This window comes from Pongo abelii, chromosome 14 (genome assembly GCF_028885655.2).
Source record: "Pongo abelii isolate AG06213 chromosome 14, NHGRI_mPonAbe1-v2.0_pri, whole genome shotgun sequence".
In the NCBI taxonomy this organism is placed as follows: Eukaryota; Metazoa; Chordata; class Mammalia; order Primates; family Hominidae; genus Pongo; species Pongo abelii.
The window spans coordinates 79,765,428-79,785,047 of record NC_071999.2 but is presented as its reverse complement, the minus strand read 5'-3'; the positions used below and the strand labels follow the sequence as shown (position 1 = coordinate 79,785,047).

At 38.1% G+C, this 19,620-nt stretch overlaps 1 protein-coding gene across 19 annotated transcripts in view; it reads left to right on the top strand.

The window, feature by feature from the left end:
• KLF12 (KLF transcription factor 12) overlaps window positions 1-19,620 on the top strand; it is a 458,965-nt gene that overhangs the window by 47,154 nt on the left and 392,191 nt on the right. For 6 of the 19 annotated variants that reach the window (XM_024230806.3, XM_063714932.1, XM_024230805.3 and 3 more), the window contains exon 2: window positions 15,880-15,940. The exons of 11 other annotated variants lie outside the window; for them this stretch is intronic. The gene's annotated coding sequence lies outside the window, so the exon portion shown is untranslated. Of the gene's footprint in view, window positions 1-15,853; window positions 15,941-19,620 lie in introns of all 19 variants that reach the window. 2 more of the 19 variants (XM_063714930.1, XM_063714933.1) reach the window with 1 other exon arrangement.

The window sequence follows — 19,620 nt, the reverse complement described above, 5'->3', positions numbered from 1 at the left end:
GTCTTGAAACATCCCATTATGCATACAAGTGAAGTTTATATCTTAGTCATGATTCTTCGTGAGTGATTTTTAACAGTTCAAAGTGCTTTCACATTCATGACCCTATCCTGGTCATCATGAAAGCCCTGTAAAAAAGGTGTAGAGTTAATATGACCATTCTTACTTTTCAGAAATACAAGTTTAGCCATTGAATGACCTTAAGGCTGCAGATCTGTATAATGGCAGAGGACAGATAGTAACCCAGATGTTCAGAACCCCAGCACTGTGCTCTTTCTTGTAGATCAGATTATGCACATCAGAGTACCATGTGATGACCATATTTTGATTTCTGAACAGCCCTCATCATTCTCTTTTTGTCCTTTGTTATGCTGGAGTTGAAAGATTTAGGGCTCGGCACGGTGGCTCATGCCTGAAACCCCAGCACTTTGGGAAGCTGTGGTGGGTGGATTGCTTAAGATCAGTAGTTTGAGACTAGCCTGACCAACGTGGTGAAATGCCGTCTTTACTAAAAATACAAGAACTAGCCAGGCATGGTGGCACATGTCTGTAATCTCAGAGACTTGGGAGGCTGTGGCAGGAAGATTGCTTGAACCCGGGAGATTCCAGCCTGGGCAACAGCGCAAGACTGTCTCAAAAAAAAAAAAAAAAAAAAAAAAAAAAAAAGCTATAGCCACACTTTTTATCAGTGTAATAGTTTATATGGTGGGTTAAATTCCTCTGAAATAGAGTATTTATTCTTGCTGGAATTTCTGAGCAAGTTTGCTAAATAGTAAGAATTGCTTCGTCTTTGGGCCAGGCTCACCATGGTTTGTGGAATTTGTATCTCTTTGTGCCCCATGATGCTGAAAGAGAGCAAGACCATGCTTTTGTTTTCCAGTCTGTAGGATACCACTCCTTCCTCCAATCACTTTTCCCTGTGAAGTTTCTAGGAATAAGAGTATATTGGTAGAACTAACCTGGGTCATGCCCCTCCTCAGTGTTCTCTTTGTTAAGAATGCACTTGAGTGCAGTAATTGGCAGTTCCTTCTTTTCTGCTTATTAACTGTGTGTACATCAATTGGGCTTCTTTGATAGCCCAGTTCTGGCTTCCTTTACATAATACACCGAGAAACACCAATTAATAGTATATTATACTTTACAGATAATAGTATATTATACTTAACAGATATTCTCATTTGATGCCAACACATTGAAGAAATGTTATCTCTAGTTTCCAAATAACAAAACCTGGGGCTCAGGAACTTTTAAGTGACATGCTTGGAATCATATGGCTAGAAGCTGACACAAGCTGGGGCTAGAAACCTGACGTCAATCAGATTGTTAACTCTTCGAGAGCAGGGAGTGCATCTTCATCACTGATTTAGCCAAGCACTTGACTGACACACATCTTGGCACATAGTTGAACCCCAGATAGGTATTGAGCAGACGTTGAGCCCCTCCTGCATATCGTGCAGCTGTCCCTGACTCTGAGCTATTGTGAGATTGCTTCGGCAGAAGATTCTGGACTCTTGCAATGAAACTGAGCCTCTCCTCTTAGAGCCCAGGGGCATCAGCTACTTTAATGGGTGAGAAAATTCTCTCCAAAAAAAAAAAAAAATTTTTTTAAACCCTTCTCCTGTCTTGTCTCTGACCTACATAACTTCTGACAGAGGACCTGTGTCGACATTCGGTCACATACTTTTGCTGGTGCCTGAGCTTCTTGTCCCTTGTGCTTCTGCTGGCAGAATTCATTTAGCTGCTGCTTTCTATCTGAGACTCACTTCTTGGGCCGTGCTTTCTATTTCTTGTTCACATTATTGTCAGAATTAACCCCAAATCACATTACTGCTAAATAATGTCACAGTTTGTCATCATCCTCAAGGGCACATAAACAAAATGTTCCAGACAGCACAGTTGACCCTTGAACAACGCAGGTGTGAACTGCGCAGGTCCCCTTATACGTGGATATATTTCCACCTCTGCCACCCCAAGACAGCAAGACCAACTCCTCCTCTTTCTCACCCTACTCAGCTTGAAGACGACACGGATGGAGGTCTTTATGATGATGTGCTTCCACTTGAAGAGTACATATATTTTCTTTACCTTATGATTTTCTTAATAACATTTTCTTTTCTCTAGCTTACTTTAATGTAAGAACAGAGGCCATAATACATATATAAAATATGTTTAATCTACTGTTTATGTTATCTGTAAGGCTTCTGGCCAACAGCATGCTATTAGTAGTTAAGTTTTTGGGGAGTCAAACATTACAAAGATTTTTCACTGTGCCTGGGGTAGGGGTCAGTATCCCTAACCTCCATGATGTTCAAGGGTCAACAGTATGTATTTTGGAATACACAAAGAGCAATATAATAGTTTTAAGCCTTTAAACAAAAATGCTAGCAAGTGATCATCAACCCCTACCCATGCTTAAAATATTAGTGATTCCTTTAGTTAATTGTTAAAACAAAAATTGATTTTTAAAGTTTAAACCACTTTTAAAATATATGAAATATTAAAAACTCAGTATATCTTTCATAATTCTGTATATAATATATATCAAAAATATAAAGCAGGTTAAAAGTAAAATTTATTTTAAAATTTATTGCAGTTTTTCATCATTGCAGGTAATCACTTGCTTTAATTGGCGTTTTAGCAGGTACCAGCAATCTCTATTCCAGTGCAGATAATAGCCATTCTTCTCAGAAGTTGGTATTTGCTCCACAGACAGTTTGTACCAGAATTACCACAAGTGTATGTTGAAATGCAGAGTCCTGGGCTTAACCCCAGATGGCTAAACCAGAACCTTTGAAGGTGGTGCCCAAGAATTGGTGCACAATCAAGTTGTCCATTGATTATGGCAAGCTTTAAAGTTAGAAACCCCCTGGCTAGCAGATCACAGTTCAGGGCCAGTATTATAAATGTCTGGTTGAGTCCCTCCTCCATTATTTAAGGCTGCTAAACTTTAGAAAAATTTTTAGGTCTCTCTAAACTTTGACATTTGTATCTGGAAATGAGGACAATAACAGCAGCTACCTCAAGGAAGTGTGAGAATTCAGTGAATTATGTGTAAGCTCATTAGTGTAGTGTCTCATATATAACAAGTGCTCAAGGCATATGATTGGTAGCAGGACATTTATGGTGGTGCTTGTTGTAATACGAGCTACGTCTTTCTTATGTTAGGCTTTGACATTGTCATGGGCTTTACCTGGGAAAGAACCTCCGGACTGTGGATTTTATATCCAGCCATTAACATTATTTTATATGACCCTTGGGGCAGGTGATGAGGTATCCCCGTTTTTGTATATGTTCATGAAAACACAGCCAATATCTAAAAGTCTTAAGTAAAGATGTTTTGAAAAATTGAGCAACTAGAATGTTTTTTTTTGGTCATGTGGGTTTGATTGCTGGTACTTTTCATGTGTATTTTCTTCTTGGGTGTTTGTGTCTTTCTCTGCAGGACTGTCTCATTCTTCTTTCACGCGGTCATCTAACTCCATTCTTTCCCTTGGCTTGCTTGTTTAATGGATCGTGATATAGAACTGTAGGATGTTAATAAGCTCTACTGTTTATGTAATATAACTAGCATAATATATAGCATTTCTCTTTTAAAAAAAACCAACAAAACCTCCTGCAAACTATAATGAAAAGACTTGATATGCTCTTTAATGGATATTTTTATTAGCACACTGGCTTTCAAATAAGCAGAAAAAATGTTCCCATCCCTTTTTTTTTGGCTCCTTTGTGTTGCTGGCTCAGAGTGTTTTATTGTTTGATGGAGTAGATGAAATTCCCCTGATGTTTCCTACTCACACTAAATTTGGAATACACCTACAGTATTCTTTTAGGCTTTATTGTTTCCTAAACCATCTATTTAAATACAGCCCTAAAGCTCAAACGGAACACTGTTCCGTGGCTGAGAATAATATGTGTAATGGAGCAGTAGATTAGACTTCATTAGCATCCTCAAAATCATGCAGAAGCCAGTGTTCCCACAAAGTACTCAATACGTTCTAGTAATTATTAAAATTTGCCGCTATCATGGTAAATGTTTTGTGGTGACTTCTAGTGATCTGTAAGCAGAGTGGTAGGAAGAACTTGACCTTTAAAATCTAATGGGGACTTTATAAAAACCCTGGTGTTTGGGGCAGAGACAATCATGAGAACAATGGTCAAGGGGAAGTCTGTTGCCCATCACAGAACAGAATAGGATGATCTGTGGGATTCCGCTGCATTTGTAATAGAGTGAGGAGCTTTTAATGTTTTATGTTGACACTTCTCTGAAGTGGAGAAAGTTGGTAGCCCTTTTATAGGGAATGGTTGATTCAATGCTCTTATTTAATTTTTCTTTTATCATTGATCAGAAAACCTTTATATTTGTTACATCACCCTATTTATTCGGTTATGAGACGTGTAATATCCAAGTCTCCAAGTGAATAGCGTCTAAATTATTTTTAATAGCGAACCTCATGTACTTGTTCTATAACATTAAAATAGATGATTTTATTATTTAAATTATTCTGTTACACTTTATGATTCTATGCTATAAGAAATCTTGCTTTTCCAGTCTAAAATCCCCATCTGCCATTCCCTATCTCACTGTATTCTCTCTTCTAACAATTCCAAATCTCAGAAACTTCTGCCTAGTTCATATGCCACCTGCTCCAAGAAGCCAACCTGCTTTCCAGAGACAAAATGAATTACTTTTTATTTTGCATTTTAATTTCTGTACCCTAAGAGACTTTTTGCCTAGACTTGTATTTCACAGTTACTTCATTACCTTTTAATATCAGTATTATACAAACCGTTGAACCTATGAAATTGCCATTACTCAATTATGTTTGAGCTATAAAACATGTCAAGTTCATATTGTTGAGCCAAATTCTCAATTCAATATTAACTGGACAAACTTTTGAAAATTAGCTGTGGTATAAGTTACTTAAACACATCTTAGACTTGGATTTATGTATCTCCTAGAGTACTTAGAGTTTTTGTACATGAAAATGTATTAAATGTTTGTTTTTTTATGTGTGTGTGTGTGTCTCACTCCTGTTGCCCAGGCTGGAGCGCAATGGCGCAATCACGGTTCAATGCAGCCTTGACTTGCTGGGCTCAGGTGATCCTCCCACCTCGGCCTTTTGAGTAGCAAGGACTACAGGCATGCGCCACCATACCTGGGCTAATTTTTCTGTATTTTTTAGAGACAATGTTTTGCCATGTTACCCAGTCTGGTCTCTGGGCTCAAGTAATCCGCCTGCCTTGGCCTCCTAAAGTGTTGGGATTGCAGGCGTGAGCCACTGCGCCCGGCCTCAATACATATTTGATGAAATAAATTGGATTGGATTTGTCTAAATTACCATTACTCCTTATAAGACAGATAATAATGGATGATCTAGAGATGATGCCTGACTGTGGGCCCCACGCTTTTAAAGCCAGGATGTTTGAGCTTACTGTGTACTTTGTCCAACCCATTTCAGTGTTGTCAGATAACTCAAGGTAAACTTTGTCAAGTCACTCTTCCTTATTTTTAAATTTCATATTGTCACCTTTGTTGAAACATTTGTCTTTATTTTGCCTGTACTTGTTTTGCTTTGCTTAATGTAAAAACAGTAATTCTTGTATTTTCTTCTTTTCCTCCCTCAGAATTTTTTACTAACCTAACTCTTGCCGGAAGGTCTCTCAGTGTGCCTCCCCTTCCCTGCCCCGGGAAAATGCTCCCTGGCTTTGTTTGTTTAATCATGGAAAAAATCCTTTCTTTCTTTTGAAGTTATATTCTGTGCTTGCTAAAGGTCCAGTTAAATCACAAGAGATAAAAGTTATACTGACAACCTTGGATGTTCCCTGCCCTTTTGCCAGAAATAGCAAACTAGATACTCATCTTATACAAAAATATGTACATGTTCATCGTCACTAAAAACAACTTGTATTTGGTCTTTCTTAGCGGAGCAGATGTTTAAGTCAGCACACAGTGTAAAATCTGGGGAATGGTGGAGGTGAGGGTGTCAGAGGGGTTGGAAGAAAAAAGGGTTGGGGAGAATAAAGTGTGGTGCTAAATGAATGGAGAAAATTGATAGACTCTATTGATAGAATCTTTAGTTTAATATCACATAATCTCTTAGCTACCTATAGTATAAGTAGTATAGTATAGTGGAGTAGCTATGAAAGCTCAAGCTATGTTTTTTAGCTCACTTATATTTTTTCCTAACTGGAAGAAATTTTACATGTGAAAAGGACATGTGTGGATTGGAGAGAAATTGTGAAGGCTAGATGGCAGTTGGAACTCCTGGGCTCAGGTGATCCTCTTGCCTCAGCCTCCCAAGTAGCTGGGATTACAGGTACGCACCACCACACCTGGCTAACTTTGTTGTTGTTGTTGTTGTTTTTAAGAGACAGGGTCTTGCTATGTTGCCCAGGTTTGTCTTGAATTCCTGGGCTCGAGGAGTTCTCCAGCCTCGGCCTCCCAAAGCGCTGGGATTACAGGTGTGAGCCAGCTTGCCTGGCCGAAAATATTTTTCTTTATGTGAATTTCTTTTGTTCTTGAATCAATAATTTTGCAGCAAATTACTTTTAATTAGGTAACAATTCTTTGGTTTTACATTGGCTCTTTTACAAGCTAATGGGCATGTACAGACATTTTTCATTTTTAGACCAACCCATTGTTTGAAGGGGCTGGAACATGAGACACTATAGTTGTCTACATAGTTAAAATTGATAGTTTTAATAATTAAATAAGGTGACTTATTTTCTGACATTCTCTGGCAGGAGTAACATAGGAGAATAGGTTATTGTAAATCTATGGAAGGAGGCGTTCCATGCCTGTATGCAAAGATATGTATGTGTTTCTGCTGTTGCAATAAATAATTCAATAAAACAATAGATTTTATTGAGCATGGATCATAAACTCAGGGATAGGGATCAGTGTATTCTAGTGCCTAGGATGATGCCTTGCTCATGGCAGATCCATTATCTGTTGAGTGAATGGTTAAGTTGATAAATAACATGTCTACTGGTTGCTTAGTACCATGTGATGAGCTTCAAAGGACATAGAAAAAAATGTAATACTATTAAGCATGGTTCTTGAGGTAAATTAGGACTAGAAATAAAAATCAGTACATATTTAGGGAATGATTAGTCCTGAAATCTATAGTACTTAAGATAATTTTTATAAAAGAGGAGATGAAAGAAGATCAGCAGTGAAAATGTCATCTTTTGATTACTGAATACCTATTTTACACCATTTATTGTGCTAAATGTTTTACATGTGTATTATCTCAGTGGAAGTTTCATGACAAATCTGTGAGTACCATCCCTGTTATTTTTTTGTAATGTAATCAAAGTCAGTATCTTGCTTAAGATCACCTGGCGGTTATGTGGCAGAGCTAGATTATAAGACTTATTTTATTTGCCTCTTTTGCTACACTGCTGTTTAATCGTTTGACTACTTTTCTAGAACTCTCTGGACCAGGGTTGATACTGGTTGGTCATTTCGTACCAGAGGCTTTCTGAATGTTTGCACACCCAATGGAGGAAGACTTGGGGCTCTGTGTAAATCACAGGCATGATGCAGGTAGAGCTGCTGTCAGTGGACTAGGGCTCCTCCCACTGTTATCAGTTCAATGATAGGAAGATGGCATGTTGTAGAGAGAGAGACTTAAAGGGCTTCCTTTGTCTCTTTCCTTATCAGTATCAGTATTAAAATCCACACCATACCTTTTTTAGTGGTGTTATCAAACTGATCAATTTCCATTGCTTATAGAAATACTTTATGTGTACCTATAAACAGTCTTAAAAACAAAATAAAATGTTAAACATGGCTGCCATTGTGTTTTAGTTACTTACAGGTTGGAAACTGATGGAATTGATAGATCTGTGTTGATTGTGGAGCCATTTCCTGGGAAGCTTTTTAGAAATACCAGTTATTTTACCCTAATCTCTGGAAATTCTAAGCCAGTAGGCTTGGGATAGGAGCCAGGAAATCTTTTATTTACTTATCTAACATATACATTGCTTTTTTTTTTTTTGGACCATCTTAACCATTTTTAAACGTACAGTTAAATTGTGTTAAGTATTGTATATTCACAGTGTTGTGCAATAGGCATCCAGAACTCACTCTGTCACCCAGACTTGAGTGTGGTGGTGTGATCACAGCTCACTGCAGCCTCGAACTTTCAGGCTCAAGAGATCCTCCCACCTCAGCCTCCTTTGTAGCTGGAACTACAGGTGTGCACCACCATGCCCAGCTAATTTAAAAAAAAAACAACTTTTTTTCTGTAGAAATGGAGTCCCACTATGTCGCTCAGGCTGGTCTTGAACTCCTAGGCCCAAGTAATCCTCCAGCCTTGGCCTCCCAAAGAGTTGGGATAACAGGCATGAGCCACCACACCTGGCTTGGAACTTTAAGTGGAATCAGTCAGTATTTGACTTTTTGTGAGTGGCTTATTTCACTTAGCATAATGTCTTCAAGTTTCCTCCATGTTGTAGCATGTGACAATTTTCTTCCTTTATAAGGCTGAATAATAGTACATAGTATGTATATACCACATTTTGTGTATCCATTCATCTTTTGATGGACTTTTGGGTTTGCTTCCACCTCTTGGCTAATGGGAATAATGCTGATGTGAATGTGGGTAGCAAGGGTCCCTGCTTTTAATCCTTTCGGATATATATCCAGAAGTGAAATTGTTGGATCATATGGTAATTCTGTTTTTAGATTTTTGAGGAACTGCCATACTGTTTTTCTTAGCAGTTGTACCATTTTATAATCCTACCAACAGTAAACAAGAATTTCAATTTTTCACTTTCTTGCTAACACTTATTTCTTTCTTTTGATAGTAGCCATCCTAATAGGTGTGAGTTGTCTGGAAGTCTTTTAAAAGCCCATGGTGATTCTGATGGTAAGCTGGTTGTGTGAAGCACTATCTCAGCAAGACTTTTTGTTTGGAAACTGCAAGTTTCTCACCAGTCCATTGAAAAAGGACTCAGTATTTCTGCAAAAGTAGTTTTCAAGGAAAAGTTACCTTATCAAGTTATCTTGATAAGTTGGGTTGAATTTAGGTCCTTTCCAGATCAAGAGTTTTATAGTTTTGCAAGTCCATCTTACATACTGTTTTTTTCCTATGGAAATCTTTTTGTTATTTTTAATTGTCATAAAATATGCATAACATAAATTTACCAGCACAACCATTTTCCAGTGTACAGTTCACTAGCATCAAGTGAATTCACAATGTTTTGCGACCATCAGCACCATACATGTCCGGAACTTTTTTCATCTTGCAAAATGGAATCTCTTTACCCATTTGACAGTAACTTCTCATTCCCCTCAGCCCCTGGTACCCACCGTTCTATTTTGTGTCTCTACGAATTTGACTACTTTAGGTACCTCATATAAGTGAGTTCTTCTGGTGACTGGCTTATTTCAAATTTTAAAGAAGTTTGAAAATACCTTGTGCAACATTTAAAAAATGACTCTTTGATAAACATTTACTGAGTGCCTGCTGTGGGAACAGAATACCATATATCAAGTCTGGGATGCAGGCATGTTCTTTCCCACTCTCTCCTGCCCTGCTTTGAAACATCTCTGAAGGCGATTTGGCATTGTCTAATAGCTTAACGGATAGAGTTTTTGTTTCTTATTTGCACTTAAGATAATATGGTACATTTTATAGTCTCTAGGAACTCATTTCCAGTGACGGGGGTAGGTGGTTCCTGGGAGGGAAAATGGTTGTCTAGAAAACACTCATTTAGGGATACCCCTATAATTCCCAGACTATAAATGTTTTAATTTAACTCAGGAACAGAGAAGTTATTTGGTGTCATTAATCAGTATATTTGAGTCATTATTCTGAATGATTATGCTTCATTTATTTTGTGTCGGAATGTTTTCCACACAATAATAGAGAATAAAAGTGCACCATTAATTACATTTGAGCAGCTCACACATATGTGGGTATATACATATATTTCTATATCATCACACAATTATGGAAATTTGAAATTTAATATAACAAGTAATTGTTACAAAAGAGTCAAATATTTAATTAAATAATAGTGTTAAATTTATGGCCATTTATAATTATGCCTTGTAACAGTTTTAACTAATGCTTGAAAAAGGTTGGTGAAACATTTCCACAAGCACGTGTCTTCTGTTTCTAGATGAAAAGCATTTTTATTAATATGGTTTTTATCTTTTGGGGTAACAGTTATGTGCTTTGGAGAAAAGTACAATGTTTTGAAATGGGATCAAGTAATTTGCAGAGCTTCACCATGACAGTTTATGAAAGGGAGACTAATTGTAAAAAGTTATACTTCTATGCATGGAATTTTGGCTTTTCTCCTTGACTGTAAATGTGCACTCCTCCTGATTAAGATCCACTGTGTAAATCTGCTCTTGTAGGTTCCAGAACTCCCATGCCCCTCAGTAACTGCTTTCCTTCACTTTGGCTGGCTGGGACTCTTGTCAGAAAGCCACTAAACAAACAAACAAACTTCACATGCAGTCGCTGCAATATTACAAAAACACACTGTATCTTCCTTGGTCTGAAAGGCAGATGAAAGAAGCCAGGCCACCAGTTTGTTACATCAGCTGCATTTATTCTCCAGAGTGAAGCGGAGGACTTAATTTAGAAGTTTAATAACTTCTTAAAAGACAAACACATCTCCCTCTTATAGATGAGAAAATACATAGACAAGAAAAATTAAGGCAGTTTAACTGATGCTACAAGGAAAATTTGGCAGAGAACAAAATTTCGGAGATTCCTGGACAAAGCAACCATGTCCGAGAACTTGTTCTTTCTCTTTTTGCAACAAAGCCAAAATAATTTCAACACTTTTTAAAGCCACCAAACAATTTTCAAATGATTTCTTGAACACTGCTTCAGTTTATTCTCAGAATGAATTTGTGATTTACAATTTTTATCACCATTTTGAGTCAATTGTCCAAGGATACTCATCTCACAAATGATGGGGGTCAGAACTAGGATTTGGGACTTCCTGCTCTTAGGCCTGCTTCATTTTCGGTGCATCACGCTGAGTGATTCACTAACTTAATCACATTTCATCCCCCTCCCTCTAATTATTATACTGTTAATTATAAGTTTTTAATGTTAACTTTTATAGTTTCAAAATTTTGCTTCAGGTTGAAGCCATAATTCTTTTAGTATAGAATATACCCTTGAGTTTAGAAGAACATGAAAAAGAAGTGAGATTTGATATTAAAACACGATTTAATATTTTGTGGGGTACTCATAGTCCAAATGCAGTGCTGTAGTTTGAATGTGTCCCCTTGTTGGTGGGAGAGTAAATTAGTTCAACCATTGGGGAAAGCAGTATGGCAATTTTTCAGAGAGCTAAATGCAGAACTACCATTCAATCCAGCAATCTGATTACTGGTTATATATACCCAGAGGAATACAAATTATTCTGCCTTAAAGACACGTGCATACCTGTGTTCATTGCAGCACTGTTCACAATAGCAAAGACATGGAATCAACCTAAATGTCCATCAGGGACAGACTGGATAAAGAAAATGTGGTACTTATACACCACAGAATACCATGCAGCCATAAGAAAGAATGAGATCGTGTCTTTTGTGGGAACATGGATGAAGCTGGAGGCTGTGATCCTCAGCGAAGTAACACAGGAACAGAAAACCAAATACCACAGGTTCTCACTTATGAGTGGGAGCTAAATGATGAAAACACATGAACACAAAGAAGGGAACAACAGACACTGGGGTCGACTAGAGGGTGGAGGGTGGGAGGTGGGAGAGGAGCAGAAAAAATAACTATTGGGTACTGGGCTTAATACCTGGGTGATGAAATAATCTGTACAACAAGCTCCCATGACATGAGTTTATCTATATAACAAACTTTCACATGTACCCCCAAACCTAAGATAAAAGTTAAAAAATAAAAAGGAAATTCATGGCCAACGTGATGGTATTAAGAGGTGGGGCCTTTAAGAGGTAATTAGGCCATGAGGGTTTCTGCTCTCATGAATGGGATTAAGGCCCTTATAAAAGAGGCTTCACATAGCCTTCAGCTCCTTTGCCCTTCCACCTTCCACTGTGTGGGGAACACCACGGTGTTCCTTTCCTCCAAAGAATGCAGGGTCAAGGCGCCATCTTGGAAGCAGAGAACACCCCTCATGTGTCTGACAAACCTGCCAGCCCCTTGATCTGGAACTTTCCAGCCTCCAGAATTGTGAGGAAAAAAATTTCTCTACTTTATAAATTACTTAGGTTATTTTGTTTTTATAATCTAGGTTATTTTATCATAGCAGCACAAATGCACTAAGATGCACAATTATGAAAACAGTCATATTTTAAATATAGTGAAGAAAGTAAATCTACCTTTTAAAATTTTCTTTTAAAAAATATGATAGCTTTCTCAAGATATAATTTCTGTACCATACAATTCCCCTATTTAAAATGTACAATTCTTTAGTTCTTAATATATTCAGAGTTGTGCAACCATCACCACAATTAATTTTAGAACATAAGAAAACCTACTTTTAAAGTAGTGGTATTCAGGGATATCCGGCTTGTTTTCGGTTTTTGGCTGTTAAGAACAGAGCTGCTTTTAAGAAAGTATAGGTAATTATAACAAAATAATTAATCTTCAAGGTAATGTCAGAATTGTGTTTGAAAACCTTTAATTATACTGTAATTATTTCTCAGCCATTTAGAGACCCTTTCTGCTGGTGTGCTGGGCTGGGAAAATTTTACTAGATGTTTAAAATACCTGCCTTGTGTGTATGGCTTTTTGTTGTTGTTATATCAGTGTCTTACTATTTTTCCACTTTTTTGTGTGTAGTCAGAGAAACAAAGTTCATTGATGTTTGTTTAAACGTATGAGTTTCCTATATTGTGGGAGGAGCTATAAACATAACATGTGGTTATTAAATGTAGATTTATGTTTTTGCTTATTAAGTTCACAGTGGAATATAGGCAGAAAACTTTACATAGCATTGTTTAATGATCAGTGGTTCTCAGTGTTTGATGCAGATTAGAATCACATGAGTATTTAAAAATACTAGTACCTTTACCTACTCCCCAGAGATTGTAATTTAATTGGTAATTTAATCTGGCATGGGACCTACATGTCAATAGTTGGCAAATTTAAGTTTCCTGTATGACTCTGATGTGTGGCAGGATTGAGAGCCATTGCTTTACATTCTTGCGATCAAATTTTAGTAACAGAAACCTGCAGCTTATTATTATTTTTTTAATCTAGCTTACCTTTTGTTTATCTGTCTGATCCTTCAAGAAAAAGGACTGATTAAACCAAAGTTAGATTAGAAAATGGAGAAAAGGACCCTGACTAAATCACTGTCCAGAACCTTTGAAGCTAATTTGCCATATTTTTTATCTTCACATCCTCAGTGCTTAGTAAATTCCTGCCCTGTAGACGTTCCTTCCTTCCCTTCCTTCTTGTCCTTTTCTTCCTTTCCTTTTATTCCTTCCTTCAACATTTATTAAGTGCCTACTGTCTGTTCCAGCACTGTTTTATATCCTAAGGATATAAATACAATTTGGAATCCTTCTTACATTTTAGTTGGCAGAAGATGCCTAATAAATATTTGTTGAATTGAATAGAATCACAGCTGAGCCCTCTTGGCATACTGCTGTGCTGTGTGCTTCAGTTCCTTTGTAGAAATTATGCCTTTTTGATATCCAGGAACATTCCAAGCATTATCTGTCACTTCCTCATTTGTCTGTCTTTTTCCCCTTTCTAGTCAGGAACATGCCAGCTTTAGCCAGGCTTAAGCCATCAGGATGTAGTTGGTTAAGACAGGTAACTTTGGTCTCTCTTCTCTATGAATCCTACATAATCTGTACATAATCTGTACAATAAACCCCCATGACATGAGTTTACCTATATAACAAACTTTCACATGTACCCCCAAACCTAAGATAAAAGTTAAAAAATAAAAAGGAAATTCATGGCCAATGTGATGGTATTAACAGGTGGGGCCTTTAAGAGGTGATTCGGCCATGAGGGCCTAATCATTGATATCCAGGAACATTCCAAGCATTGGAATGGTACCTGGTACCTGGGATCCACTGAACTATGGAGTTTTGGGTAAGATCAGAGTCCAGTTAGATGATAGGGAAAATGGATATTTTGGTGGGTTTTAAGTTAGAGAAGGCTGTCCCAGGAGACCTTCTGCAGGTCTTAGAACCCTGTTTGGTCTCTTGGCAGATTTCCTTCTCTGGGAGCAAGAGGACACATGCTGTCTCCCTGTACCAGTTTATCAGAGCTCACTGGGTTTGTTCATCCCTCCTGAACTTCCCTAGAGTTGCTTGGATGTTTTAGAGTTGACTTGACATAGCGAAAAAGAGTGCTTCAGAGTAGCAAAATGTGCACATGCCTCTGTGCATGCGTCCACACACACACACACACACACACACACACACACACTGTCTCTCTCTCTTAAGAGTGAGAAAACAGTTAGCAGAAGGGATAGTGTTTTATATTGCTTTTTAATCAGTGATTCTTTTACTTGGTTATTTCTAGCTTTCCAGCCTCTCAGCATATAGAAAATGTCTTCTAAATAAGAGTAAACAGGTATAGATTGCTGGGTTATGTATATTTCTGCAGTGCTTCTATTGAAAATATAAAATGGGGCAAGACAGATTGCAAAGCTTATTAACAAGGCATTCCTTCTGTTTGAGTCTTTGTTGTTACTATTGGCATTATTAAATTTATGTATGCGACATGCAGAATGATAACTAGAGACATAGCATGCCGCATGTTCTTAGGAAAATATTTTCAAAAGTAAATTCAGCTTTTGCTTTGTAAATGAAGTGATTGGAGTTTAGTCTTTGGGGTTCTTCCCTCACACTGCATTCCCCCCTCAATCCTTATACTTTGTATTTGGGCCATTTGACTCCTTATTCCATTTTGCAAATAGTGTATTTTGTGGACATGTGTGTTGGTGTGTGCCTGTTTAAAAAATATTTTGTTTGGTAACCCTTTGGGTATACCAATGGAGCTTCTGTGTGGCCACCATTAGAACAAAACTTCCTAATTTCAGTGTCATTAAGTCAGCAGCTGGTGCAGCTGAACTCAAAGAAACAAGCGTAGTTATTGACTGTTTTCTCTAAAAACAGCCTGAACAAAGCATTTCCTTAAGCAGCATTGAGCAGGATTTAGAACTTCCTATGCCTCAAAAAAGTCTTAGAGAGATTTACGGAAGTACAAAGGTCAACATCACTGCATGTGATTCCACTGTCCTACCCTCAATCTATGGCAAATAACTGATTTTTTAAAAAATCTTGTATTTTAAAATCATGTCATCAGAATTCCTGAGCAAAAAAGAAAAAAAAATCAATCAAATAGATGGCTGTATTAGTCCATTTTAATACTGCTATGAAGAAGTACCCAAGACTTGGTAATCTGTAAAGAAAAAGAGGTTTAGTGGACTTACAGTTCTACATGGCTCGGGCGGCCTCACGATCATGGCAGAAGGCAAAGGAGGAGCAAAGACACGTCTTAACGTGGCAGCAGGCAGGAGAGCATCTGCAGGGGAACTGCCCTTATGAAACCATTAAATCTCATGAGACTTACTCACAATCATGAGAACAGCACGGGAAGAACCCACCCCCATGATTCAATTACCTCCCACCGGGTCCCTCCCATGACATGTGGGGATTACAGGAACTATAGTGCAAATGAGATTTGGGTGGGGACACAGCAAAACCATATCAATGGTCATATTAGCTACTTCTTGACAACCTTCAGCAGTGTCTGAGGAGTGTGACAACACAGATGCTGGGTTATTTAAAAAAGGAGAGTTTCAAAAATTGTAGCTTACATTGTAGTCATTGTATGCTATTTTTTGTATGTATGTATGTATGTATTTATACACACAGAAATGGGGTCTTGCTCTGTCACCCAGGTGGCGTGCAGTGGAGCCATCCCAGCTTGCAGCTCAGGATCCTTCTGCCTCAGCCTCCCAGGTAGGTGGGACCATAGGCCTGTGCCACCACACCTGGCTAACTTTTTAAATCTTTTGTAGAGGATCTTGCTATGTTGCTTTGGCTGGTCTTGAACTCCTGGCCTCAAGCAGTCCTCCTGCCTTGGCCTCCCAAAGTACTGGGATTATATGTGTGAGCCACTGCACCTCGCAGATTGTATGCTATTTTTAACATTGTTGTTTAGTTTCTTGTAGATAATCATATATATATATATATTTGTATTTCTTAATTCTTATAAAGATCTTGGAAATAGACATTTAGGAGTTGATAAGAATTCATGCATTTTTCATTATCATATTTTCATATTTCTTTTTAATGAGCATGTACCATATTCCAGACACTCCATTAAGTGCTAATAGGTACAAAAGAAATGTATGATAATATACAAACACTTGAGTTATAATAAAGGTAGAATATAATTTGAAGTGAAGCCAGATGGCATCAATCTGCCTTCATCTGTTTTATTTCCAGGTAAATTTGCATTTCTAGTTAAAATTTCTTTTGTAGAGAGAACTTGGGGATTCATAAGGAGGTTTGGATACTACCCCAGTATTCTATATTGTGTGATGTTAAGTTTCTGTGGTAGATTGTCCAGTTGTTCGGGTGGGGGAGTCGGGGAGGAAAATTTAGAAGATGCTATTCATTACATTACACTAACACTCTTCTGTTAATACATGGAGAATTGTTCATTGTTTCCATTGGTATTGATTTAAAATAAGAAATCACCATACACAATCAGACCCATGACCAATCAGTTTTCTCCCCTGTAGCTTCGTGATGGGGTTGCCCCTTTAACATAGTTCACTCATATCTTAATTTCTTTAAGCTACTACTTGTTTCTTTGAATCCGTTTTGGTTTGCCATTCAGTCATTTCTTTTTTTTCTTTTCCGAGATGGAGTCTTGCTCTGTCGCCCAGGCTGGAGTGCAGTGGCGCAATCTTGGCTCACTGCAAGCTCCGCCTCCCGGGTTCACACCATTCTCCTGCCTCAGCCTCCCGAGTAGCTGGGACTACAGGTGCCCGCCACCACGCCTGGCTAATTTTTTTGTATTTTTTTTAGTAGAGACGGGGTGTCACTGTGTTAGCCAGGATGGTCTTGATCTCCTGACCTCATGATCCGCCCACCTCAGCCTCCCAAAGTGCTGGGATTACAGGTGGAAGCCACTGCGCCCGGCCCCAGTCATTTCTTAAAACTTTATGAAGTTTTAAAAATTTTAGTCTCGTGGATTATAGGTTTAACACCTGCCATATGAAATAGCAATTGATTCATTTTCTTTATATTATTTGTATTTCTCTCAGGTTTTAATAAAATACTCCTGGGTGTACTGTTGCCAGGATGAGATGGACAAATGGTGTTATAAAATTCTTGGCAACTAGGATTCCATAGATTATTTAGTTTATGTTTCTAGACTGAAACTCCATATTATTTTTATATAGTACTCTCCATTCTCATGATGAATGAAGTGTAAGCAGTTGTCATCTTTAACATGCATTACTTATTAGGGTGTGGTGGTTAACATTATGAAGAGCATCACAGCTCTGTAAAGGTAATTTTTGTTTTGAGTTCTGTTTGGTAATGCTTATATTTTGTTGGTATTTGCATTGTGTTAACAGTATTAGAGAGCTATCTTCTATAAGTTGTTCATAGTGACTGTTGGACCCACTTCCTGTTTATTCACAACTGCCATCCATGTTCCCACAAACTTCAATCAATTATTTTTTTTTCCTCATGAAATATCTTTTACTTATCTATAAGGGAAATGTTACGGACCCAACCCCAGAGTCTCAGAAGGTCTGCTGCATTGCCCACCCAGGGAGCTTTAAAACTTCATTGCCCTTCTCATTCCTGCTGCCTGAACAATGCCATTCTCACTCTCATAGATTAGTATCTGCTTCACCAAGACAGTAGATCCCTGTAAGTCAAGAACTCCGTCAGCTTCTTCATGACCAATTAGTGGGCCTATCCCTGCCTAGTCCTCTTCCATCCTTCCCCTCACTCTGTTTTGGATCGTGGCTGTTGCTGTCAGGGTCCGGTCTCTAAAGTTGTATCTTGAAAAAACAAACAAACAAAACCCCGTATTCCTCTGTTTTCATCCTCTAGAAAAGACTCTTGCCCTCTTTGGCCCTTGGCTGAAGGAGAGCTTCTTAAGAGCTTGTCCCCACTTCATAGTCCATTCTGTCTCCAACTCAAGGTGCCTGAGTGTACACACCTGCTACGAAGCTCTGACTCGGCTAGTGGTCATTTACCTGCTAAGCACAGTGGTTTCATGAGTTATCTTCTTTGACTTTGCTTTTGCATTTGATGTGGTTGATTACTTCCTGCTTTAATTTTCTTCTTTTGGCTCTCATGTCATTCCTATGCTGCTGCTGCTTCCTGTCACTTCGTAGTCTTGTGGATGGGTCTCCTCTCCTTCTTGCCTCTAAATTTGGCATTTGAAAGAGTTTTATCTGTCTTTCTCGTTTCTCTATTTGCCCTTACATCATATGCCCATTTATTTCTGCAGCTTCAAATTCTACCCATAGAGTAATGAGTCCTTAAATAGATCTCTTCACCTCTCTTGAGCACTAGCTGGTGAGGGCCAGCTTCATATTCGTCATCTCTTTCTTGGATATATAGCATTTCAAACTCACCATGTTCACAACTTTGTTCTTTATCTGTTGCTTTAAAATGCCTTCATTTCCTATTTTTATTAATGAATCTTTGACCACCAGATGCCACATTCCTAAACCTAGGAACCATTTTTAAGTCAGTATTATCCTTCACTCTTTTCATGTCTCATCAGTCACCGGCCATGCTGATATACCTTTCCTAATATTATTCTTCTATTTTTTTATTGGACTATTTTCGTAATCTCCTATTTTCTGCCTCTGTTACTTGTGTTCATTTTCTAAACTGTTGGAAAAGATACTATGCTAAAATATGTCTGATTGTGTCACTCTTTTGTTTAAAATATATGATTCCCCATAATTTATGGTCTAAAACTCAGATAACTTTGTCCTCTTGGTCTTGTTTCTACCCAGCCTTTCCAACCTCTCCACTATTTGGGATGTTTAGTACCTGGACCTGTGGTGTTGCGCCATGCTTTTTGCACATATGATCTGTCAGAATGTGCCTTCGTACCTCATCTGTGTCACCATAACTCACTCTGCAGGCCTCACCACCATCAACTCTACTCTCTCCAGACTTACTTTCTTTTCCATGCTTAACAGAATGCTTTTCCAGTGTCCATTCATATTTGCTGGGGATTTGTTCCAGGATCCGTGCATAGTCAAGTCCTGCCTTGTGGAACCACTTGTAGGAAAAGTCAGCCCTCCATATATAGAGCTTTGCTTCCCTCTAGTACTCTATTTTTCATTTGTGTTTGGTTGGGGAAAAAGAACCACATGTAAGTTGACTCAGGCAGTTCAAACCTGTGTTATTCAGGGGTCAACTTTGCTTACAATGCTTAGTATGATGAGTAGCTACTGTTTGTTATCATGTCTGTCTATCCAATTACATTTGACCACTTGGAGGGCTAAAACCTTAGTCTCTTTTGTATTCACAGCAGCTGTCATAGTCCCTGGCACGTAGAAGACATGACAGTAAATACACAGGAGCCTTGACAGAAGTAAGAATCAATAGTTGGTCAGTTTGTCAAAAAGTTAGTTAAAAGATAGAGGAGT